Here is a 25,655-nt window from a genome sequence, read left to right as displayed (position 1 = left end):
GTAGAACAGCTGACTAAGTAGAAAAAGCTAGGACGATGCATACTGGAATTATTGATGCCAAAGGTTTAGTTTCAGTGTCATGAAGTACCTTTGAAGCTCTTGCCAGCTGAAACTAGATTATTGTTGATGATCTGACAATAGTTTTAAAGCATAATTCTATGGACTGAAGCTGGGAGGGGCATCAACAAAGTAATGGCTTTCTCCAACCTTTGAAGAATAACAGTTAATATAAAATATACCCATCTGGATTCTCTCTCCCCTCTCTGTTGAGTTAAATATACAAATATCACAGTTATGGCTCACTGTAGTCCACAATGTGAAAGGGACCTAGAGCTTGAGACATAGAGCTTAGCATGTACAACTGATGCCACTAGGTCATGACTATATCAAAATGCTCCGAGTACTGTACAACCTTACACTTCCAACTGAGTTTTTACTGAAGTCCTGCTAGTCTTTTCAAAAATCAGTCAATCAATCAGAGCCTTACATTATTTTTTTAAAAAAATTCAAGCAGCTCTTTTACTTACTTAGCCTAATGTAGCAGCAATTGCTGCTGGATTTTACACTGCAAGTGGGCTGAACCAGTTTTTATGGGTCTCAAATGCCTGCACTCTGACTGCAATGCAGATGGAGTTTATTTGCCAGAATTCTTGCCAAAGGTAAAGGGTTCAGAGCACATGGCTGCCATGCCAAGAGAAACCGACTGCCTTCCAGCAGTGCAGTCAAAGCTACATTTTAAGAACAAGACGGAAGGAATGATTATGTCATGGTAAAAAGCCAACTTGAAGGACTTAACTGGCATTTCGAGTCCACTTTGAGGCTCTTACCTTCGCAGCACAAGCTTAAGAGGAGGAAATGGGAAGAGCTTCAGGATTGAACCGGCATGTAGAAGGACTTTGCTGTGTTAATGGGAACCACAATAATGATCTTAAGACTATACAGTATGAAGATGAAGACGCTACAGGGGAGATCTTCTTGTGTATATAAGTATCTTAAAAGGGATCACAAGGATTTGAGAATGGATAAAGTTGAACTAATTGGTCTCAGTAAAACATGTGGAGTTTTATGCAAGTTAAATGTACACATATTAAATCTGAAGATTCTTTCCTCCCAACCAACATCCTCAGTATCTTATTCCAAATTCCTCTCTGCAGCAAGTAAGTGCTGTTTTGAAGTGGCAAAGGATATGGAAATGAATCTGGATAATTACACAGATACTAGTGATATCTTGTGGTTTAAATAGGATTACCAATGGCTTAACAATGATGATTCTTGTTTGCACGCACAAGATTGAACTGATGGCTAAACTGAAAAACAGAAGTACATGTGTGTCAACTCCTAAGTCCAAATGCGTTCAGTGGAACTTATTTCCTAGTTAATGAGCTTTGGCTTGAACTTTTAACTAGATAATTAATACTGCATAAGTATCAATCACCAGAATAAAGCAAGGGTAATTGAATATATTCTTTGAGATCTTAAGCAACCATTTAATACCATACAAAGATTATGTTGGAGGAACCATAATAAAAGTTCCCGCATCAAAAGCACAGCTCAGGTATCCAAAAGAAAGCAAGTATGGATAATGCTTGTGAGCAAAAAAGAAAAAAAGAAAAAAAGGCAGCAATATAACAAAATCTTGACATGACCAAGAACAGCAGATCATTTCCACCACCTTCTCCCCAACAGTCCCTCTCTCCATAGCATTCATCACTAATCCACAGCTCTGTTTCTCATACTGTTATTCTACCTTCATGCAGCTCACTCAGCCATAAGAAGAACATACAAACCAAGTAGCCAGGCAAGATTATTTTTTTCTCGGCACAATAATAAAGCACAAAGAGGAAACTCCTAATTCTATAACTAAGCTATAACTAAGTCCAGTGCCACCTACTGACTAAAACATAAGACACTAACAAAAACACATTTCTTCCTGAGCCTAGTCTTGGAGACAAGAAGCTCTATAATCATCAGGGTCAAACTCCATGCAACACATTTTATAGTAACTCAAGAGCAACACTCAAATATAAAGAAAACTGCTTCAGAAGAAGATAGTTTGGAAAGGGTAAGGACCTTCTCTTCTCCCTCTTTCATTTCTCTGTCCTTGTCACATTTCATGAAGTGGCATTTCCTGTTTTGGTACTATTTCACACACTTGCGCATAACCTGTAATTTTTATCAGCCTTATAGCTTGCTCTTCTGTTGCAAGCTCCAAAATGGCCCAATCTTAGAATGTTTGAGTAGGGTGGTGCTATTCTGGAATGGTTGTGTTGCACACCATTACAGTAATACTTCAAATGTGAGACCATGATGGGCATATAATAATAATTCTGTGTGCTGCAGCCCTGCCCATCCATGATGATGGGGTGGGGAGCAGGAGCAGCTCATGCAGTAAGATGGTTCTGTGTTGCCACTTTTCTGCCAGCGGTGTTGCTACTGCATGGTACCAAGACAGTGCTAGAAAGGGTTAAGTCAGGGCTGCATGGGTGAACTGGTGGGAGGGGCAGATTGGTTCCACTGGTGCACCCACTCAGCCTCAACTGCACTGCTACTCTGACCCTATGCTGGGTGGGTACCATCCTGATAAGTGGCAGCAATGTCACTATAGGAGGACAGCATCCCCACCCTTCCTTGGTCATCTTTTATGAAGAGTAACATTTTGTGTGTGTGTGTGTGAGTTCCTTTTGCTGTTTTGCTGTTTTGCTGTTTGCGAGGAAAGGTGAGATAGAAATGTAATTAAATAATAATGACAACCATATCATAGGTTGATAGATTGATTTATTGGCTGTTTTTTTTGTTTCTTTGTTTTTTACCACACACACACACTTACTTTAAAATCAGTATAAAAGAAAACAAAGCAACCCTGTTTTTAAAAGGCAGGATCAAAACATCCCATCCACTCAAGGATGCCACAGATAAGTTAAAAGCCAAAGGCCTGGCAAAAAAGAAATGTTTCTGCCTGAAACCTAAAACCTATGCAATGATGGTGCCAGGTGAGGCTCCCCAGGGAGAGCATTTCATAAGCAGAGAGCCACCACTGAAAAGGCCAATTCTTGTGTTGCCATCCGCCAAATCTCCTGAGGAGGGGGCACACAAAGAAGGGTGCCAGATGACAACTGCAGGGTCTGAGTTCATTCATATGGGGAGAGGTGGCCCTTGAGGTATTGGGATCCTGAACTACATAAGGCTTTAAAGGTCAAAACCATTAAAAATATATATATTTAATATATTTTAATATATAATGCAAGAACCACTGAAGATAATGCAGCAATAGACATAGAATGTAAAAACTCTCACATAGTGTAAGAACAGGCATTTCTACCATACCATTGAAAGCTCATGAACTGTCTCTGTCTTGCACTTCCTAGCAGCTGCACTTCAGTAACTTGAAAGATGTATACAGTACAGTATTTCCTAACTTGATATGCAGTTTGCTAGTGACTACCAGATGTGCAACTATGTTGAAGCTTACCAGACATACACATCTGTTCATCAGGCAGGATGTTACTGATCAGACTTCACTAGACTTCACAATTTTTCAAGCATTTTGGAAAGTCAATGCATTTTAGGATTTAGTGTTCAAAATGCATATTAATGTACAAAATTCACACATGTATTTATGTGTAGTGTGTTTGAGAGAGACAGAGGGGCAAAGGATGAATGAATGTGTGCTCTCTCTCTCTCTCTCTCTCTCTCTCTCTGTGTGTGTGTGTGTGTGTGTGTGTGTGTGTGTGGTCTGAGTGAGAGGAAGAGATGTGTATGTGGCTGTGTATACATATGATGCATATGAGAATCTGGGAGTGGGAGAGATGCATGTATGTCTGTGGCCTCTATGTGTGTGGTGAATGTGTTTTTGTGCTGCCAGTGCAAGAGAGTGTGTGTGCAGTAAAGCCACCTTTTATATTTTACCTGGTACTGGAAAATGTGCCCTGTTGTCATTAGGTTGTAACAGCATCAAGTTTTGTGTATGTCTAGCAGAATCAATATCGTGTGAACTTCACAATCAGGACCAGCAGGGCATAGCTGACAATGACTGTACTCTGTCTAGTTTTGTGTTGTGCCATGCCCCTAAAGCTGTCATTCTGTGACGGGTGCTTACTGCACTTTCTCAAAATTCAGAATGTGCCCACTGGTCCAGAAGGGTAGACAACCTCTGCCTTAACATAAAATAAGTACCTATTTCTCTTTGTTGAAAGGAATGTTGCTGTTCCTGATTAGTTTGGCTGCAACCAAGAATTTATGCACATTTGCACAGAGAATGGTTTAAATGTTCTGCCACAGCCCTTTCATTATTTCAAAGTGTTTCCCAAAACAATTTAAGTGCAGATCTGCTCAGATTATATGTATCTACGCCAACAGAGGAGAATCTGTGGAAAATGCATTAGTTACATCACACATCCTAATCTTTCTGCAAGATGCAACCCACTCCTTAGCAGCTCTTTGGCAATGACTAGTCATGCAATGCATCAAGAACTGTAAGTAGTTTTGTTTGTAGGCCAAAAGGTATATTTAAATGACTCCTTAAAATGAATTCAAAACAAAGAGTTTTAAATAATGTTGTCTCAAGTCTCTCTCACATGTTAATTTCTCCAGGAAAGTAATGACATCAGATTTAAAACTAAAGCTCTCTCCACCTGGATTTGCTGTCAAGCAAATTTAGCTAAACAGAGGAGAATGTGCTGCACTAGCAGGTGAAAAGGTGTCAATAAAGGAATTTGTAGGGTGGGATAATAACATTGGCCTATTTATTTCCACTACCATTTTGCTTCCTTGTCTATGATTTGACAGTGGTTCAGGAGATCAGAGACAAGGATAGGAAGGTGTATAAAAGCCTCGAGGCAACCCAACTTCACTGGCCTGAGAGTATTGATCATAAGATGGCTCCTTGAAATCTTATTCCCTCCTGCCCTACAGTTTTGGTATTATAAGGAGTATCCATGTATAACCATTGATCTCTCCATGACAGGTCAACATGCAATGGTTCACCCACATCATTTGCTGCCTGTATGCCTTCTCTGGACAGAAAGCAGCCACACCTTTTGTTCATTGAGGACACCAGGGACCACTAATATTTTCTGATTAAAACAACAACCACTAATACTAGCTGATAATAATGTTCTGGCCTGCAGCATCCTTGGTTTTCAAGGTTATGCATAAAAGAAAAAGGGGAAATAGTGCTATCCTAAGAAGCGGCATATAAATAGCAGTGATAATTGGACCGTGAAAACATGAAAAGCAAGGACAATATGTATTTGGTTTCTAAATCACCTTTCTTTTCCCAGATTAATTTTCAAAATGAAATAATGACTTGAAGCACTCAAACTTTATTAAAGCAACCCAAGCACAAAAAAGACAAAGTTAAATCTCAGCTCTTACTAACATATGTTCTTCATTTGAAGGGCATTGAATTACAAGAGGATCTGTCCTGGAGTGTCAACACAAGGGGGCTTGTGAAGAAGGCGCAGCAGAGACTGTACTTTTTGAGAATTCTAAGGAAAAACCATCTTCCGCAGAAACTGCTGCTTGCCTTCTATCACTGTGCCATTGAGAGCGTGCTCACTTATGGCTTATGTGTGTGGTACGGAAGCTGTACTACCCGGGACAGGTTGGGGTTGTGCAGAGTTGTTAAGGCAGCAGAGAGCATTGTTGGCTGCCCACTCTCCACCTTAGAGCAGATTTATGCCACAAGGTGCCATAGGAAGGCACTGGACATAGTAAAAGATCCATCGCATCCTGGTCACTGTCTCTTCGAGCTCCTGCCGTCGGGACGGAGATACAGGACGATGAAGACAAGAACGAGCTGTCTTAAGAACAGCTTCTTCCCCAGAGCGATCTCGGCCCTGAATGGGAAGCCTGGACTTGAAAGTCATCTAATCTTCCTTGCTGTATTATACTGTATTGTTTTAATTAGTGTTTTTATAGTTGTTTTGATTTTGTGTGGAGTGCCCTACCTGGGTGGATGGAGCAGCCAAGTAATTTTGTTGTCCCCGAGAGGGGGCAATGACAATAAAGATATTATTATTATTATTATTATTATTATTATTATTATTATTAGAGCTTCATTTTCATGGACAACTCTTTTTGTAATATTTCCTCATATAGACTATCACAACAAAGTCCAAATATTAAAGCATAAACCTACAATTGAGCACAGGAGCTAAATTTTACTGCAATCCACTGGATGGAAGGATTTTATTAAACACTAAAATCCTAACACTGCCCCAAAATTCCCACTTAACTGATATCAGAAGTAGATGTTAAGACAGGCTTCAGTGAGGACAATATTAAACAGCACCAGCACTTTCATCTAAATTATACCAGTTTTCTGTTATCAAAATGGTTTTATCTTGACAGCATCAAAGCAACTTACAATATTGGATATAGCTCCCTGAAGGGGCTTCAACAACTTTTCTCATATGGCTCCTTTGCACCTTGAACCAAAATCCATAGTAGGGCAATATCGTCAGAAAAAAATTACAGAATGGTGAACAAGTTTCTGAATTCTCCAGAACTTTTTATCAGGCTAGAAGCAAAGAGTGGTAGGTAGTTAGGCTGGTGTAAAAGCCATAGTTAGACCCAGATGGGTTAGTCATACTTTAAAGTAAAAGTTAAAGGTACCCCTGCCCGTATGGGCCAGTCATGTCCGACTCTAGGGTTGTGCGCCCATCTCATTTAAGAGGCCGGGGCCAGCGCTGTCCGGAGACACTTCCGGGTCACGTGGCCAGCGTGACGAAGCTGCTCTGGCGAGCCAGCACCAGCACAGCACACGGAAACGCCGTTTACCTTCCCGCTATAAAGCAGTACCTATTTATCTACTTGCACTTAAGGGTGCTTTCAAACTGCTAGGTGGGCAGGAGCTGGGACCGAAAGACAGGAGCTCACCCCGCCGTGGGGATTCGAACCACCGACTATGCGATTGGCAAGCCCTAGGCGCTGAGGTTTTACCCACAGTGCCACCCGCATCCCCAGTCATACTTTAACTTCACTTAAATAAAGCGGACTTGTTAGTCATGGCTAACATGACTTGTTGATATTAATGGAACGAAAGCATTACTGAGTTAGTCTGGATCCAATCTGTTAAGCCTGCATTGGTCTTTATCTTAATATGGTGCATAGGAAGAGCGAGCAGATGTACCGTAATTGGGTTATAACTCTTTTAAGCAGTGCTGTGATTAAATCTGCCCTTCAAATTGCTCAGAAGTTTTCTTCCCCTGTGAAAGAAACTGTCGTTTTTCAACCTCTTTCTCAGAACGTGCCTGCTTTTCTTTAGAAGTCTATAAATTCTAGCTGATTGATAGATTACATTTATACACCAGCTTTCCTCCCAGAAGCTACCTGGTTTTCCCCTTCCTCATCTAATCCCCAAAGCAATACTATGAGGCAGGTTCGGCTGAAAGGGAGTGACTGGCCCAAGGTCACCCTGTAAGCTTCATGGCCAAGGAGGGATTTGAACCCTAGTCTCCTAGGTCCTAGTCCAACATTCTGAACACACTGGCTAAAGATAAGTGCATATGTCTGCCTGATAGAAGATTAGTTAGCAAAAATGAAATAGGCTATCTTAAAATAAAACCTGCTATCAGTTAGTATTTTGGCAAGACAGTCATTCCAATTCCAAAAGATTTTTTATTAACTGTATAATTGCTTTATACGATCACATATGGATGGGCTATAACAAATATTTTTGGCTTTATATTCAAACTATCTAGGCAATTTGCCCACAAATGGCTCCCTCTAAAGCTTGTATTAGCCTAAACTCTTCCTCGGTGCTTTGCAAGCAGCAGCCAGTCTAGCTGTAAATTCTTTAAAATAGCCTGTGCCATTAAATACACCCTGCTGCGTAATTGAGCACCACTGCTAAAATACTGCATACATAATGGAAAGAGAGGATGAGCCTGAAGATAGTAGCAGTAAATCCTAAAAAGCACAGGCAAAATATTTCAGAAAGAAAACTGAAAAATCGTCCTCGGACATTCTATTTTAAAGGAAAGGCTACAAGATTATTGTACCTCGTACAATGGCTGTATCCAAAGAAATCATCCTACCAAGACTTGACTTTTAACCCTAAGACAGAAATGATGGCAGTCCCTTTCTGAGGGAAAATGGGTCCAGAGATTACCAGTTTCTATCAGATGGGAAAAGGCAGTGCTGGTGAATCTAGAGATACTAAAGCAGTAGCCTTTACAGGTGAGGACTTCAGCTCCAGAGACACTTGTATGGCAATGCACATAGACATGTTACGTGTTGTTGCTATTGTTGTTGTTGAACATTACAGGCTCATTTGGGGGCTGTGCCAGTTGTGCAATTTTGTTTCTTCTTAATGTCTGTAATTCCAACATTGCAATGTGTATGGAGCAAGAATGCGGCGGAAGGGCAGCTCCAGGACCTTTTTGCAGAGCAGGAACAATGATGTGATCAGCAGGAGCACCAGAAAAGTCTTTCTGTACTCTTCACTCTGCTAAGTGAATGGGGTGATAACAAGGCTTTCAGGTTTTACCAATGTCTGTGACAGATTAGCACACAGAAAGTAGAAAAATGTGTGAATTAATAAAACAAAGGCTGGGTGCTTCTCTTGGTAGGGTTCCCAGTTCATACTAGCATTTTAAAGAGTAAATGCTTCCATGAAAAATTGTTTGCTGATCCAGTGGCGTAGCGTGGGTTGTCAGCACCCGGGGCAAGGCAAGTAATTTGCGCCCCCTAACCCGTGGATTTGCGCCCTCTAACCCGTGGATTTGCACCCCCTAACTCCCAGATGTTGCGCCCGGTGCAGCTGATCTAATTAGAAGCTCAAGGTTGCATTTCAGCTGGCTGAAGAACTTTTGTTAAAGCTCCATGTGTTTTAAAAGTTGAATTTATGTAGTCAAAAGGTAAGCACCACTGAATTCAATGAAGCTTATTGTCAGGTAACTACCCATAGGATTGCACTTTGTCACCCTTTGCCAGCTCATTATTCTATGACTACCAGCTAATCCTTTAAAATTGAGCATTATGTGGTGTACTGCTGCTCTTTGAGGAGTGGGGTGTGTATGCATTGGCCAACAAACACAGTTGTCTGTATGTTTGGACACCCATTGTGGCTGTAGCTATAAAGTCACCATGCACTTCAGAATTTATCATTACTCCACTGCTCTTGGATTGTGAAAAGAGCATTCGTTGTTACTTATTTGCTCCTCTAGGGACATGGGTGGCGCTGTGGGTTAAACCACAGAGCCTAGGACTTGCCAATCAGAAGGTCGGCAGTTCGAATCCCCGTGATGGGGTGAGCTCCCGTTGCTCGGTCCCTGCTCCTGCCAACCTAGGAGTTCGAAAGCATGTCAAAGTGCAAGTAGATAAATAGGTACCGCTCCAGTGGGAAGGTAAACGGTATTTCCGTGCACTGCTCTGGTTCACCAGAAGAGGCTTAGTCATGCTGGCCACATGACTCGGAAGCTGTACACCGGCTCCCTTGGCCAATAAAGCGAGATGAGCTCCGCAACCCCAGAGTCGGTCACGACTGGACCTAATGGTCAGGGGTCCCTTTACCTTTACCTTATTTACTCCTCTATTGCTAAATATGTTATGCATGTGGAACACAAGTGGCGCTGTGGCCTAAACCACTGAGCCTCTTGGGCTTGCCAATCGCAAGGATGGCAGTTCGAAATCACACAATGGGCTGAGCTCCTGCTGCTCTGTCCCAGCTCCTGCCAACCTAACACTTCAAAAGCACACAAGTGCAAGTAGATAAATAGGTGGGAAGGTAGATGGTGTTTCTGTGCACTTTGGCTTCCATCACAATTTCCCATTGTACCAGAAGCAGTTTCGTCATGCTGGTCACCTGGAAAGCTGTCTGCGGACAAACGCCGGCTCCCTCGGCCTGAAAGCGGAGATGAGCTCCACACCCCATAGTCAAATTCAACTGGATTTAACCATCCAGGGGTCTTTTACCTTTTTTTACCTATGCATGCAATAGGGCAGATATCATTTGATGAAAAATGCTACTTTAATAATATGGTCCTGGACTTTCAGTCCATGATCAAAAAACTGAGAATGCACATATGCAAAAAAATAAAATCTACAGAGGCCAAAAGAAATCCCATAAACTCAGATCCAAGGAGAATAGCTTGTGCCAATTCACCATAAATTTATATTTTCGCACAAACCACTATAGGCCACCTATACTGAAAGGTGGTTTAAAAGCAAGCTTTCTCTTTAATTGGCAGTTCTGCAAATGTTATTAACCTGAGTTCAATGAACAATGAAATCCCACCCTGAATTGTTAAACTTAAAGTAAACCTTTAGAGCAATACTTTTCTATGCCATATATCCAAACACCTATATTCTAAATATTATGCACTATGTGAAACTAAAGGTATGATGTAACATGCGGAATCTTAAAAAGGCATACATTTGGTATCTTTAGGATGAATGTTGGTCTCTGGAAAGAAAAGAAGCAACATATTTCTATTCCAATTGGGAAGTATATTTGCATTCCCTACATTCCCATTGTTAGTATTTGATACAAACAGAAAAGGCCAAGAAAACTGGAATCCATCCTGCCTTCAATAGAGAGCTGCAGATGGTTGGAAATCTGGCATTATACTGAGAGAAAGACATCTGTTAAGAAGTGGAGTTCACAGCGCCTGCAATTTCCGCCCCCCCCCAACATCAAACGAGCTCATGTTAAAGATTAGGAAACATTTTTGATTAGGAACAACTATCAAATTATAAAATGGTATGTGAGTGGAGAATACCTATGTGAAAGTGCAAAACTCTCAGGGATAAGACCAGGCAAGAGGTATCTTCCTGACATCTATGATTTCCTATGTGGAAGTAATTTTTAAAAGAGGGGAACTGAGCTATATGAAGTGGCACAGCCCAGGGACAGATTTACCATCTTATTTACTATTTATGAAAACTAGGCTTCTATCCAAATAAAGTCCTGAACCTCACTGCATAGTCAATGGAGGGTGGTCCACTGGGGCACAATCCCACCACCACCACTGGTTTCATGAAAGAATGCAGGATACAGGCTGTGATGCTGTAGGGGTTTGCCCTGCCCACAACCAACACAGCTGGGGGCAATAAATCCCACAGTCTGCACATTTGGCATATTTGAAAAGGGGCTCTCTACAATGCATGCACATAGAATTTTTCCATACAAAAGAGGAATCGTTATATCAGTTGGGTCCATTCTGATTGCTCCTACTATGCAGACAGCAGGGAGTGTGCTGCTCGGCACAGTTGCAGTGGGGTGGCTAGCCTGAGCACTTCAACAGCTCTCCACCCAGTTTTGTTCAATTCATGGACGGATGGAGGACTGAATCGTAGGAGCGCACATAACATCTGTGGCATAGCAGTGGAGTTAAAAAGTGTGATTCCTCCACTATGTAACCACTACATAGGTCCAGCTCCGAGGGCCTTTGGGCAGTTTCTTCACTGCAATAAGTGAACTTACAGGGAACCGGGCAGAGTGCCTTCTCGGTAGTGGCACCCACCCTGTGGAATGCCCTCCCATCAGATGTCAAGCAAATAAACAACTATCTGACTTTAAGACGACATCTGAAAGCAGCCCTGTTGAGGGAAGTTTTTAATGTCTAATGTTTTACAATTTTTTATGTGCTGTAAGCCGCCCAGAGTGGCTGGGGAAATCCAGCTGGATGGGTGGGGTATAAATAAAACAACAACAACAACAACAACAACAACAACAACAACAACAACAACAACAACCTCCTCTTGTTACATGTTGGGATTAAAAGGTGTTTTCTGGGTTTGGAAAGTCCGAAGAATGCTGAGAGCACCAACATGACAGATGGATGCTCAGGACACAACTGCACACTGAGAATACATTTCCCAAGCTGCTCATTTTGTAAAAATATGTAAAAATAAAGAGTAGAATTGGCAAGTGGGAGTGGAAACCCTTTACTGTAGATACAGTTCTCACCTTCACCTTACTCAGGGCCTGGGGTGGGGTGATTCCAGCAGGAGAATTAATGAGTAGGAGAATAATTAAGCATTTCCCTCATGTAATTATCTTTCACAATTCCCCACATTATGTTATGTAGCCACCATGGGTTTTGGAACTCAATGTTGCTCCACCTTCACAACCATGTTTGCATGTGTCCACAGCTACACTTATTCCTTCAGTCTCTGGAACTGTCAAGTTCAGCACATTTCTAAAGCACTGAGCTTAATAATTAAATATTAATAATAATGCTACACAGCCATAAATAACATGGAAAAAATAAGACCACAGAAGAGGCTTCAAAGTGTAATCATATTACATATGGTTGGTTGGTGCCCAATGACTCTACTACCCTCAATTACTTTTGGGAGGCTACAATATATTTTCTGACATTTCTATAATTTGAATAAAAACAAAATATCCAGGAAGGCTGCTTAAGCTAAAGTATGCCAGAAACATCTGAGAAAACAGGCACTTAACATTAGTCAGTTTAAACTGTAAATCCTCTGACTTTCAGATGAGTCACTGCACTGCTGGGCAAAGGATTCTTTAATTTTTATCTTTTATGAAATGCAAAAATTTGGTAATACTGCATTAGGGAAAATGATCCGATGTTTGATGTTCAAAGGAATTAAGGCTGATGTGACTAGCAGCCAGATCTGACAAGTACAGTAATAACAGTAATATTTAGTAACACTTCAAGGGTAATTCTGGGTTGTCCCCAAGTCTGAGCTAATGAGAACCCTTCCCATTCTGGGAAATGGAATAATCATCATGAAAGTGATGACTTTACCCCTCCAAGGATCTAATTCTGGCTCCAATGATGAAAGAGTATCTATTCAGATGCAGGGTTTCCTGCTGCACGTTCAAAAGTCTTTCTGGAAGTTGACAGCTGAGGGTCCCTTTTTCCTCATCCAGGAAAAAAGTGACAAGTGGGGGGGGGCTGCAGGGTTCTTTCCTGGGCCAGTTGCTCTTCAGCATCTTTATAAATGACGGATGAAGGTTATTGAAGAGATGCTCATCAAATGTGCAGATGAAACCAAACTGGAAGGGGTAGCCATGCCGCTGAAGACAGAATCAGGATTCAAGAAGACCTTAACAAATTGGAGAACTGGGCCCAAACAAACAGAATTAAATTCAATCAGGACAAATGTAAGGTTCTACACTTAGGCAAGAATAACAAGCTGCACAGATAGAAGATGGGGGACACCTGGCTCACCAGGTACATTTGCTGCAGCAGCAGCAGCAGCAGCAGCAAAAAAAACAAAAAACAAAAAGCTAATCCTATTCTAGGCTGCATCAACAGAAGTAGAGTGTCCCGCTCTATTCTGCCTTGGTCTGACCACACCTGTGGTCCAGTACTATGTCCAGTTCTGGGAGCCACAATTTAAGGATACTGACTGTGGAGTTTGGAACTGACAGGGTTAAAACTCACTGGTGTCCTGTATCTGGATCTGGGAGGAGGTGGGAGGAGCTCCATGCAGAGAAGTGTGTCACAGGATGTTGTTCTGATGCTCTTCAGATCTGTCTCTGCAACGGACAGAGAAGCAGCTCAACTTAGAGGCTGCTGTGAGAGTGCTTTTGGAAAGCACAAAGATGCCGGAATGCTCCGATGGTGTCTGATGTAATTTATTGCTCTGTAAATAAAGCTACTAGAGATAAGGACGGACTGTCTCTGGACTGATTTATCCCTTTATCTCACACGTAAGCAGGACCGCTACTACTGCTACTCTGCAATTTCTTTGGCCAGGTCAGGGTGAGAGCAGAGCCTACGCCGAGGAAGCGCTGCCTGGACCCAAAGACTTATTCCTCCAAAGGTTATTCCTCCAAAGGTTATGGAGGGAGGCTGCATCAACAGAAGTAGAGTGTCCCGCTCTATTATGCCTTGGTCTGACCACACCTGTGGTCCAGTACTATGTCCAGTTCTGGGAGCCACAATTTAAGGATACTGACAGGATGGAAGGTGTGCAGAGCAGGGTGACCAAGATGATCAAGGGTCAGGAAACCAAGCCTTATAAGGAACAGTTGAGGGAATTGGATATGTTTTGCCTGGTAAAGAGGAGACCGAAAGGATATATGATAGCCATCTTCAAATATCTAAAGGGCTGACACTTGGAGGATGGAGCAAGCTTGTTGTCTCCTGCTGTAGAGGGTAGGACATGAACCAGTGGCTTCAAGTTACAAGAAAGGTGATTCTGACTAAACATCAGGAAGAGCTTTCTGACAGTAAGAGCTGTTCAGCAGTGGAGCAGACTCCCACAAGAGGCGGTGGTTACGCTCTCCTTCCTTGGATGTTTTTAAGCAGAGGTTGGATGGCCATCTGGCTTGCATGATTTAGTTGAGATTCCTGCACTGCAGGGGGTTGGACTAGATGACCCTTGGAGTCCCTTCCAACTCTACAATTCTTTGATTCTATGATTCACATATTACATTTCTATCTTGGGGTTTTTTTAAAAAAATAATGAAGTGTGAACGTGACACTGACAAATTCACTAAAAAAATCATTCAAGACACTCTGTAACGAGCCAGGGTTGCCAATGGTCTAGGATAGAGGTAGCTGGTGGTGATATTCTCCAGGTATGGTTGGACTATAGCTCCCATCACACCGAAGCAATGGCTGTGCTGACCAGGGCTGATGACAGTTGTAGCCCAGCATCAGGAAGGCACCACTTTGACTTTCAGCACAGAGTGCTGAAAAATGGGCAACAAGTCAAGTTTACAGCTGAGATAAAGTCACTTGAGTGTACATCTACTTCCCCCTCTGTATCTTTGTGTGGTTTTGCCTCTATGTTCATTGAGCAGCTGCACAGTGTAGGAGAAGCAGATAGGTGTAGTCTTAATGCAATGCTGCCACCAACACCTACTATTTGTGACACTTTTAGCATGCAGGTTACAGACTCTACATCAATGATCTATAGCAATCTGCCGCAGTAACTATAGCCGTAGCAACACACCATTAATGTAGACTCAAAGGCATGCAGTTGTATGCTCTGCAATAGCTTTCCTCAACCTACCAACTTCCAGATGTTTTGGACTAAGACTCCCATCAGCTCCTGCCGGCATGGCCAATAGTCAGTGATGGTGTAAGTTGCAAACATCTGGTGAGGGAAGTCTGCTCTACAACATGTTGAAGACATGGCTTATTCTGACGAGAACACTTACAACCCATGTCAGATGGGGAAAACATAAAGTGAGAGCATAAGGTAAGGAAGGATTAACTGATAGCAGACGGTGCACAAGAGATTAGGCTGTGGTGATTCCGGAAAGGCTGCACTTCAGTAAGCACCTTGTCGTCTTTCCGCTTGTCTCAGCTGAAGTGATTCCAGCTTTCCCAAGCAGCCGTTGTGGCATATGCCCATCTAGCTACTTCCTCTTAGGCAGAGCTTCTCTGTGGGTGGGAGGACAAGAGTTATGCAAACATTATGCAGGGAGCTAAATTATCCACAAGGATAAACAGCAAGGATTTGTAGGAAGAAATGTTCATTTGCAGACTGATAAAACTTTGTCAACATACCAGTCGAAGCTAAGGGAGGTCATATAAACGTATCAATGAAACTGCCTTATATTGAGTCAGACCATTAATTGCTCTGTGCTACACTATCAGCTAATTGTCAGGGCTTTAAAATGTCCTGCAATGCTCTATTAAAGCACCAAGGACCGATCAACTGGTCATTGGTGCTTCCACAGAGCCCTATACAGCACTTAGAAGCACCAACAATTAATTGATTGCCAGGGCTTCAAAGCCCATGCAATTTAATTTCAAATTGTGCAGGCAAAAATGAGTTACCTGGCATAATTGACAGGTGACTGACAAGTGTGTGGGCTTGGACCATAGAGGAAGGGGGAGATAAAGTTTCAGCTCACCAGCTGAATCCAGTTCTCCACCCCTGCTCTATAGCATGGCCACTCATTGCTTAAAAAGAGGAAATGGATCAACGTAAGAAGAGATTTTTTTTAAAAGGGCACTGATTTGTATGGTCAAATTTGCATATGTAATTTATAAGTAATAAATGTGTCTTACCCGGTAAGTAATCAGAACTGCTGTAACAGCTTCCTGGCAGCGGTGTCACTGTTGCATACTAGGAGGGAAAGGCAAGGTGGTAGGAAAGTTAGGGTTGCACAGGAACACCAACGAGAGTGCTAGATTGACTCCAAATGTGTGCCCATGTAGCCCTGACCTCACTGCTGCCTTGCTCCTCCTGATACATCACAGTGACTCCCTTTCTGATAAGCTATTGCTGCAACTCTGCCCCAAGCTGCTCCTTTTTAAACAGAAATAATATATCTTCCCATAGTAGGGAAGATTGTGACCAGGGAACCTGTGTTCCAGCTCAGTTTGCTTTCCAGGTACTAACCACTGATGACCAACTTCAAGATCTTTCATTTTCCTTCCTATTTTTCCTTATCTTTAAACTGGCCTTGGACAGAAAGCTCTTCATACAGAAGACTGACTTCTATACAAAGCAGTACACTTGGCGACCCTATTTCTTTATTCAGGATCTGAGGCTGAGGTCTATACTAGACCTACTGCTTCTGACCCTTTAACTAAATGTGACAGGGACTGACTCCGGAACCTTCTGCCTAGAAAGCATGTGCTATCACTGTGCTATGGCTGTTTACACTCTTAACCACTGATGGCAAAGAATCAGGATGGGGTCAGCCTGCAGCAACCGATATGGGAACTATACATGGTAGCCAATATGCACACGTTCACATACTAATTCCAAGTGACAGTTCGGGCAAGAAAATCAGAATATGTTAAGCCCAAGCAAAAGGGGGCAGGAGGAGAACATGGAATGTATTCTGCTCTAAAAGTGTCAAAACCAGGGAAATCTGTCCTTCAGGGTAGGTTGTGGATCTGCAAAGATTAAGACTGGAATGATTGGTTAATGCAAAACTGGAGTCACAAGATCAGGAAAGAAAGCAAGAGTCTAGGTAGAATCCAGGAAAGAGGTGAAGCAGCAGTAATCAAGGAAATGACCTGCTGTATCATCCAGAAGTAAATGACCAAACAAAGCTCAAAACCTAAGTCATTCCCTGTGCTAATTGTTGATGAGCACACAGGTCTTTGTCTGGAAGGCCAGAAATTAGCCATGGCCACCCTAGAAACATGGCCTGTTTCTTGGGAGAAAAGCAATGACAAACCTAGACAGCATCTTAAAAAGCAGAGACATCACCTTGCCAACAAAGGTCCGTATAGTTAAAGCCATGGTTTTCCCAGTAGTGATGTATGGAAGTGAGAGCTGGACCATCAAGAAGGCCGATCGCCGAAAAATTGATGCTTTTGAATTATGGTGCTGGAGGAGACTCTTGAGAGTCCCATGGACTGCAAGAAGATCAAACCTATCCATTCTGAAGGAAATCAGCCCTGAGTGCTCACTGGAAGGACAGATCCTGAAGCTGAGGCTCCAATACTTTGGCTACCTCATGAGAAGAGAAGACTCCCTGGAAAAGACCTTGATGTTGGGAAAGATGGAGGGCACAAGGAGAAGGGGATGACAGAGGACAAGATGCTTGGACAGTGTTCTCGAAGCTACCAGCATGAGTTTGACCAAACTGTGGGACGCAGCGGAAGATAGGAGTGCCTGGCTTGCTCTGGTCCATGGAGTCACAAAGAGTCGGACACGACTAAATGACTAAACAAAAAACAACAACAACCCTAGAGAACATAACTTCTCTCAAGACAAACTGATGCAGGTTGATTCTCTGCTGCCCTAATAGCTAAACGGCCTTGTCCCAGTATATCTGAAGGAGCATTTCCACCCCCATTGTTCAACCCAGACAATGAGGTCCAACGCCAAGGGCCTTCTGGCAGCCCTCACTGCAAGAAGCGAAGTTACAGGGAACCAGGCAGAGGGCCTTCTCGGTGGTGGCGGCCACCCTGTGGAACACCCTCCCATCAGATGTCAAAGAAATAAACAACTATCTGATGTTTAGAAGACATCTGAAGGCAGCCCTGTTTAGGGAAGGTTTAATGACTAATATTTTACAATTTTTTATGTGCTGTAAGCTGCCCAGAGTGGCTGGGGAAACCCAGCCAGATGGGCAGGGTATAAATAATAATAATAATAATAATAATAATAATAATAATAATCTCAGATATGTAAACCTCATTGACAATAAAGAGGCCCTGATCTTCAGCATTAGCTGCTACTGTTCACTGCAGTGATCTGTGGTGATGTTTTACAAGCCAGACAAGTTTTCTCCAGACTGCATTGCTATAAATTATACGTACATTTGGCGATGGAGAGACGTGGGTGACTCAGCTAATAAATGGATCCAGAAATGGTGGGACCAGACCTTCCGTCACCTCATGTGAAAACAATTGGGCAATGCCCAGTTCTCACTTGTGAATCATGACTCTAGGACTGTGCACTTTTCTATTATTAAGATGTCCCTTATTAAAGTTAGATGTTATAACTCCCTTGAGTAGAGAGAGTTGGCCCGGGCAGTGATTTAGCATATTTTGCCAGCAGTCATACTTGAAATCAACACAATTTTTCAGGATTAACCATGTCAGACAAAAGGGGCCAGCTCTAAGACATCTAAGAATGTCCAAAGAGAGAGGCAGAGAAACATAGCAACTTTGGACTATAGCAAGCAGACCTTGGTGGCTCAAATCAGTCATTGTTTATGCTCAGTATTGCAGGTATGGTGTATTGTGCTGTCTTCTTGTACACTGTGGAGGTGAGCCATACATTTATAAATAAATATTTTTAACTAGGTCTTTATTTATGTAAAGGTAAAGGTAAAGGGACCCCTGACCGTTAAGTCCAGTCGCAGACGCCTTTGGGGTTGCGGTGCTCATATCGCTTTACTGGCAAAGGATGCTGGGGTTTGTCCACAGACAGCTTCTGGGTCATGTGGCCAGCATGACTAAGCTGCTTCTGGGAAACCAGAGCAGCACACGGAAATGCCGTTTACCTTCCCACTGGAGTGGTACCTATTTATCTACTTGCACTTTGACACCCTTTTGAACTGCTAGGTTGGCAGGAGCAGGGACCGAGCAGCGGGAGCTCACTCTGTCGTGGGGATTCGAACCATCGACCTTCTGATCGGCAAGCCCTAGGTTCTGTGGTTTAGACCACAGCGCCACCTGCTGTGCATGTATGTATGTAGGTATGTAGTACCTGTCAATTGCAGCATTTCTTCTAATAAAGGCGCTGCACCATACAATACAAATGTAACCAGCAATTCGTGGGAAATCCTCATGAATGAGGAATAACTGCAATCCTTAACCCCCGACCGCCTCAAGGCTTAGGCTGAGAGGTTTTCAACCTGGGACTCTCCGGTCTATGTCCAACAAACAGCTATATTACACTGGGTCTCAGAGGAGGGGTTTAGGTGGGAAGCTGAATGGGAAAGCTGAGGAAAGTAAACTCAGCTAGTGGAGTATGCTCTGTAGTGGAGCACTATAGGAATATGCTGCTGGAGCTGTAGGCCTTTAGAGGGAATGCACCATACTTCTTTCTTCTGCATATTAGTCTTGCTATTTGGGGGAACGAAATACATAAATGACCAGAGGAAGAAAACATCACTACTGAATAATCCTGGCAAAGTTATCTCTTGCTTGTTGTATGTCAGGCACAGGAAACCTGTGGCTCTAGAGGAATTGTTGTATAACCAATTGATGTCAGCCCTACTTCCAGCAAGGCCAATATTGAAGAAAGATGGGAGCTGTGGTCCAACAACATCTGGTTCCCCATGACTGACTTACATAGAGTCCTTAACAAAGTGCGCCGAAATTATGGTCACATCATTAAAGTTGTATCTATTAACTGCCGGTGTTGACAGCAGATGTCTCAAAGGGCCAACAACACAAAATACAGTATAATTATGTGTGTGAAAGTTGTTGCTATAATTTTTTTGCTATATATTTTATAATGGATTTTGCTCATACTTCAACACAATTGCTTTGAATGCATTTAGCAGCCAGAAACCTATAAATTCTCAGTAAAGTCTTGGTAGTCATATCCAAAATTCTGTTGTCAAATCAGAAAACAACTCCAGTTAATCTGCAGAACCCCCCCCCCCCTTTTTTTAAGTGGAAGGGATATTGGCTGTGAGTAGTAGTCACTGAGAAGTAAACAACCCAGAGACATTTCCTCAAACAGACTTACACAATAATGTTACAATAAAAATATTAACATTCTTTCCCAATAAGAATGCACATGGAGGCTTGTGATGGCTGGCTGGGATATACCGTATTTTTCGCACCATAACACTCACTTTTTTCCTCCTAGAAAGTAAGGGGAAATGTCTGTGCGTGTTATGGAGCGAATGCCTACGGATGGTGGGGGGGATCTGCTGCAGTCGTGAGCAGAGGATCCATGGTTCCCCTTCCTTCCCTCCTCCGTGGCTCGCTTTGAAACAGCAAAGCGGGAGAAGAGCCGCTGAGTGGGGAGGAGAGAGAGAGACAGAGAGGCTGCTTGCTTTAAAGGAGCAAAGCGGGAGAGGAGAGGAGCCGCTTACACGAGTGTAAGCGGCTCCTGTCCGGTTGGCTCCTTTAAAGCATGCAGGCTCTCTGTCCCTCTCTCCTCCCCACTCGCTAAATAGCAGCAACGTTTTTTCAAGCAGGCTCTCTGTCTCTCTCTCCTCCCCACTCGCTAAATAACAGCAAAGTTTTTTCAAGCAGGCTCTCTGTCTCTCCCTCCTTCCCACTCGCTAAATAGCAGCAAAGTTTTTCGCAAGCAGGCTCTCTGTCTCTCTCTCCTCCCCACTCCTCTTATAAGAGCCTTCTCCTCTTATACCCTTCATCTGCATTATTAACAGCATCCTTCTCCACCCACCCCACGCATGTTCCTTGTCCCTTGAGTGCTTTTCCTTCCCTCCCCACTTAAAACATGGTTACAAAGCACGGATCCACATGGATCCTCAGGATTTTTGCACTGCGTCACCCCAATTCACCATCAGATCACATAGCATGTCCATGGCTACAGCTTGCACCAAAAAAATCACGCACCCACTGTTGCCTGAGGCCGCAGTGGTGCAAAAACGTGGTTACAAAGCACGGATCCACATGGATCCTCAGGATTTTTGCATTGGGCTACCCCAAACTCACCGTCAGATCACATGTCTGTGGTCACAGCATGAACCACAAAAATCATACATCCACTGTTTCGTTTAGAATATTTTTTCCTTGTTTTCCTCCTCTAAAAACTATGTGCGTGTTATGGTTGGGAGCGTGTTATAGAGCAAAAAATACGGTATATCCCTGTTTCTCCTTTCTGCAGCAGTGCCTGGACTGTAAGGCTGCCAGATCAGGAAACATTTCAGCTGACGTAGTTCTAATAAACCATCAACTCCTAAAGGAGTTGAGGAGAGCACTCTTCTATAGGTAATATAGGCACATGGTCTATTGAGCAAAGTACTACAGATAGCATTGACTCAATCCCCTGCGGTAGAATCAGAAAAGGGCAACCCAAATAATTAAGGGGTTGGAACAATTCACCTGTGAGGAAAGTGGAGGAAAAACAGGACAGGCTGCAGGTAGCATACTAGCCTAAGCTAATGTAAGGCTACAGAGGCTATCTGGGTCTCCAGTGACAAAGCTGGATCTACCCACTTAGAAGGACCTTAGTGCATACAGAATCACAGACTTGCAGAGTGATAGATGGCAATGTGTTTCCCTTCTGGGAAGAGGCAGTTGTGGCTATCCCAAATTAGTCTCCTGTAGATCTGCAGGGTGTAGAGTATATATTTACAACCATAGCACACTCCAATAACTGCTCCAGCCATGCGGATTCTCTGCTGTCGTCCCTCTCTGACAAGATAGGCTGCTGGGTCCTTTGCTTCTAAGTATGTAGATTATTATTAGCTCAGTGTAGTCTGAGCCACATGTGAAATCCAGTCTGGAAAACCCAGCAGTTTCTCACAAAAAAATGGTAGACTGACTTAAGCTACCGTGTTTTACAAAACACTTCAGGCATTTGATCAGTTTTCACCAGCATATTTCATGTGTCACTGTTGCCTAGTAGGCAAAAGTGGCTCATATGTGACTCACATGTCTGTGATCACCTGCCCAGATTAAGACCATGTAACCAAAATTTACACCCACTGGAAGCTCGTCCTAATTTGAGAAATACTGAAATGCTGACAAAAGGCCACCTGGCATTTGAATGGGACAAAAAACTTCAGTCCTGAAATTAAGACAATAGTGCGTGGTTATGCATTGCCAAAAAAAGAGAACCACATCACCAGAATTAAGGACAAAGTTTTGTAAGAAATGTGCAACATGTCAATTTCTATGTTGTAAATCAAACTAAAGCCAGGCAGTCTTTAAATAGAGAACATCTTCAAAAGAGGGCTTCAAATGTGGACTCCCCTCTGTAAAGTAGGATGGACAGTCCCTGGAACTGGGACTTCCATTTGAAGTTGCCATGTACTGGATAAGACCACTAATCTTTATAGGTCAGCATTATTATGTCATATAGAGGAGGGAGAAAGGTTGTTTTCTGCTGCTCCAGAGAAGCGGACACGGAGCAATGGATCCAAACTACAAGAAAGAAGATTCCACCTAAACATTAGGAAGAACTTCCTGACAGTAAGAGCTGTTCGACAGTGGAATTTGCTGCCAAGGAGTGTGGTGGAGTCTCCTTCTTTGGAGGTCTTTAAGCAGAGGCTTGACAACCATATGTCAGGAGTGCTCTGATGGTGTTTCCTGCTTGGCAGGGGGTTGGACTCGATGGCCCTTGTGGTCTATTCCAACTCTATGATTCTATGATTCTATTATCTAGTCTGCCTAGCGGTTGTTCCCCAGAGTCTCAGGTAGAGGGGTCTTTTCCAATCCAGCTAGTCCCATTGATCCAGCCTACTCCCAGCCTCAATGATTTAAGCAAAAAACCTATCCCCTGATCCCCCATTGCACATAGACTCTATGAACCACACACCCACAGAGGTTCAGGGCACACTGTGCAGCATTTACGGTATATAATTATGTCTACTTCTGCTGTTTCATTCTTAGGCTGTATTTGGCAAAAGCTGTAAATAAAAGAAAATAAATGTCTAGGGAATGTGTCCTAATCTCTTTCCTGCTTTGGAACAAATAAACTGCAGACTAACAAAAATTTGCCTGACAGTCCTCCTTTCCTGCCATGCCTCTGTTGTCTATTCCAGCAAACTGCTCACTGATTTACTGACCTGTATCCTAATGACAGTCTGTCTTTATTCACATTTTCAGGAAATCTGCTTGATGGACAAGTGAGACATCTGTCTTGGAGCAGAAGAAAGCTTACAACTCACTGTCTGTAGCCTTGGGTTATAGGTGAGGAAACAGCAAGACCTTGACAGATCGCCATGGCAAGTCAGCCTACTGCTGACCTGAATTTTTTAGCCTTAGGAAGAAATTGATTCCTTTCCCTTCATCTTAATAGATACATCTTCAGAAAAATCTACTGTGTGTTGGGATTGGGGAAGGGGCATAATAAATGCAGATCTTGGATCTGTTTATATATTATTTAAGCTTTCTGTCCAGTGGCTGAATGGTCTCTTCTTGCAAATCCAGCTCAAGAACCACTTTCTTTAAAAGTGCTAGAAAAAACTGGCTGAACTCCTAATCTAAATTCTACCATATTTACATGAATTTTTAAATTTATTTTCATCCAAATATAGCCCAGGAAATAGCCTTTGGTATTGTGATGGTTAAGTAAGTACCTGGTGTCATAGTAATGGTATTCTTTAAGGTTTTCTATTCTGAGGGTCCTATGTAGGTGGAAAGGTGGGAGAAGTAAATGAGATGGATGATAGAGGTTTCTTTACTTTAAATGCAGATTTACCACTACATTTTTTGGGGGGGAGGGAAATCTTGCATATAAGAGTATGCAACTGTTCAAAAGCCTATAGGGATGGGTAATGAATAATCAAAGCAGAAAGAGATTTGAAATTAGGCAGAATAAAAATATATTAGAGCGCATCTATTACATTTGGAGTCCGGCCAAGCTATTCTTAGGTTGATGCTACCCATTACCCATGAATGCATGTAACAAAACTGTAGCAGCTGTTTTTTGTTTTTGTTTTTAAAGGGAAAAGCCATTTCCGGAAGTACAGTTAGAAGCAGAGCAGTGGTAAAGAGAAATGGTGCTCAAGCTCCCTCCCTCCACTGCTTTTTTGCTGAACACACACACACACACACACACACACACACACACACACACACTTCCCTATGAGCATGAAGATCTGTGTTTATACTTGCAGACATGGGTCTGAAGCCTAAAGGGGAAGGAAGCAATATGGACAAGCAAACACAGGTGAGGCACTAACACTTCCCTGCCACTCTCCCACTTTTAATTGTCCCTTCCCAAACCTGCTTTTCTCTATGGCACAGGAAGTGGCAGTCAGGTTTTTATTTTCATGTATTTGCATGCAGCTCTGAATTGTTCTCTGGAATGATACTAAGTCTTTAACAACAATGCAAACCCCTTATTCATTCATTCATTCAGCAGCTTTAGCAACAAGGAACCCCTTGGCTGTGAACAAGTGTGGTGGCACTGACTGGGCTCAAAAGGGAAGAGTGGCACCCATCGAATGACGCATGTCACTTGTTCTGCAACCTGAATGTTTCTTTGAGATTTCTGATTCACCCACTAAGCCAACTTGATTCTCTTCAGCTTGCTAGATCTGACAAGAACAAAGCCCCTTGTTGTTATGGCTGCAGGCATAATTTGAACTTGGGCTATTAAAAATTGAAAACCTTCCATTCAGCCTGTTCACTGGCACAGTGCTACTTTAAACCTGTAACACTGCTTTGTGTATACTGAGCTGTTCCCTGGGAATCCTTCTTGACTCAGGTCAAGAGCGGCACACTTCATGTTTTATAAAAGGAGCAGGGCTGTATGGAAATAGGCCGCCGGCTTGAAATAATGATCATCTGTAATGTTTGGCTGAGGTATCTTGGGACATTTATACAATGGACAGGAACCACAAACTCTGCTGAATCCCACACATGCTCAGACAGAAGGCATCCACAGAACCGGTTAAGGGTCTTCTTAGGTCTATGTCAACATACAAAGGAAAAAGGAAGAAAATAAATGAAGTGATGCTCAGCTTATTATTCTCCTCTGCATGACATGAAACCTAGAAAGAAAGACATACAAGGAGGGACTTTCACATGTTATCTCAGTAAAGATTTCCTGGTAAGCAGAGCAAAACTAGCCAGAACACTTCTCAGAAACTCTGTATCACAGGGGCGGCCAACTTTCCCCCCACCCTTACATTGAGGGCTGCAGTCCCTTGGAACTAATCTCTCTGGAGCACGTGCTAGCATTGGGAGGGATCAGAGCTACCCCATATGCAAGAGAGGGAGAGGGAGAAATAGTGTGGGGTAGTGTGTGTTTGAGTGTGTGTATGATATTCACTCCCACCCACTCCCTAGAGCTACATGAAATTAGGATGCATGCCACATGTAGCCCAAAGCCATAGGTCATGCACCCCAACTCACGTATACTTTCAGTTGCGGATGTTGCTGATCTGCTTTCACAACTCACCACAGAATCTGGCACAAGGGGTGGGGCAGGGAAAGAGGGCTCTTGCAGCTCTACCAAAGACAGTTGCCTGGTGCTGGGATCTGAGGTACCACCAGGTGACTCTAGTTTAATAGCTCCCCCTTCATACAGTACACAGGGATGAAGCAGAAACTCCCAAATAGTGCTGGTTGCTGTTGCTCAATTATGTATGTGCCTCTTCTATTTACTACAGCAGAGATCAAAAGGTGGTGCAATAGAAG

At 42.9% G+C, this 25,655-nt stretch overlaps 1 protein-coding gene and 2 long non-coding RNA genes across 4 annotated transcripts in view; 1 reads left to right on the top strand and 2 right to left on the bottom strand.

Annotated features, from left to right (window-relative positions):
- NAV2 (neuron navigator 2) overlaps positions 1-25,655 on the bottom strand; it is a 537,366-nt gene that overhangs the window by 294,635 nt on the left and 217,076 nt on the right. The window lies entirely within an intron of this gene.
- LOC310689229 lies at positions 1,956-24,086 on the top strand. The gene is made up of 3 exons (XR_014517411.1): positions 1,956-2,062; positions 23,115-23,198; positions 23,956-24,086. It is a non-coding gene; the product is annotated as an uncharacterized lncRNA (long non-coding RNA).
- Positions 20,448-20,913, bottom strand: LOC310696934. Its single transcript, XR_014520792.1, has 2 exons — positions 20,779-20,913; positions 20,448-20,670 (listed from the first exon to the last, which is right to left on the bottom strand). It is a non-coding gene; the product is annotated as an uncharacterized lncRNA (long non-coding RNA).

The sequence above is a fragment of the Podarcis liolepis genome (genome assembly GCF_965112155.1).
Source record: "Podarcis liolepis genome assembly, chromosome: 1".
NCBI lineage: Eukaryota > Metazoa > Chordata > Lepidosauria > Squamata > Lacertidae > Podarcis > Podarcis liolepis.
Note: the sequence above shows the minus strand (reverse complement) of the source record. Positions and strands in the feature narration are given on the sequence as shown.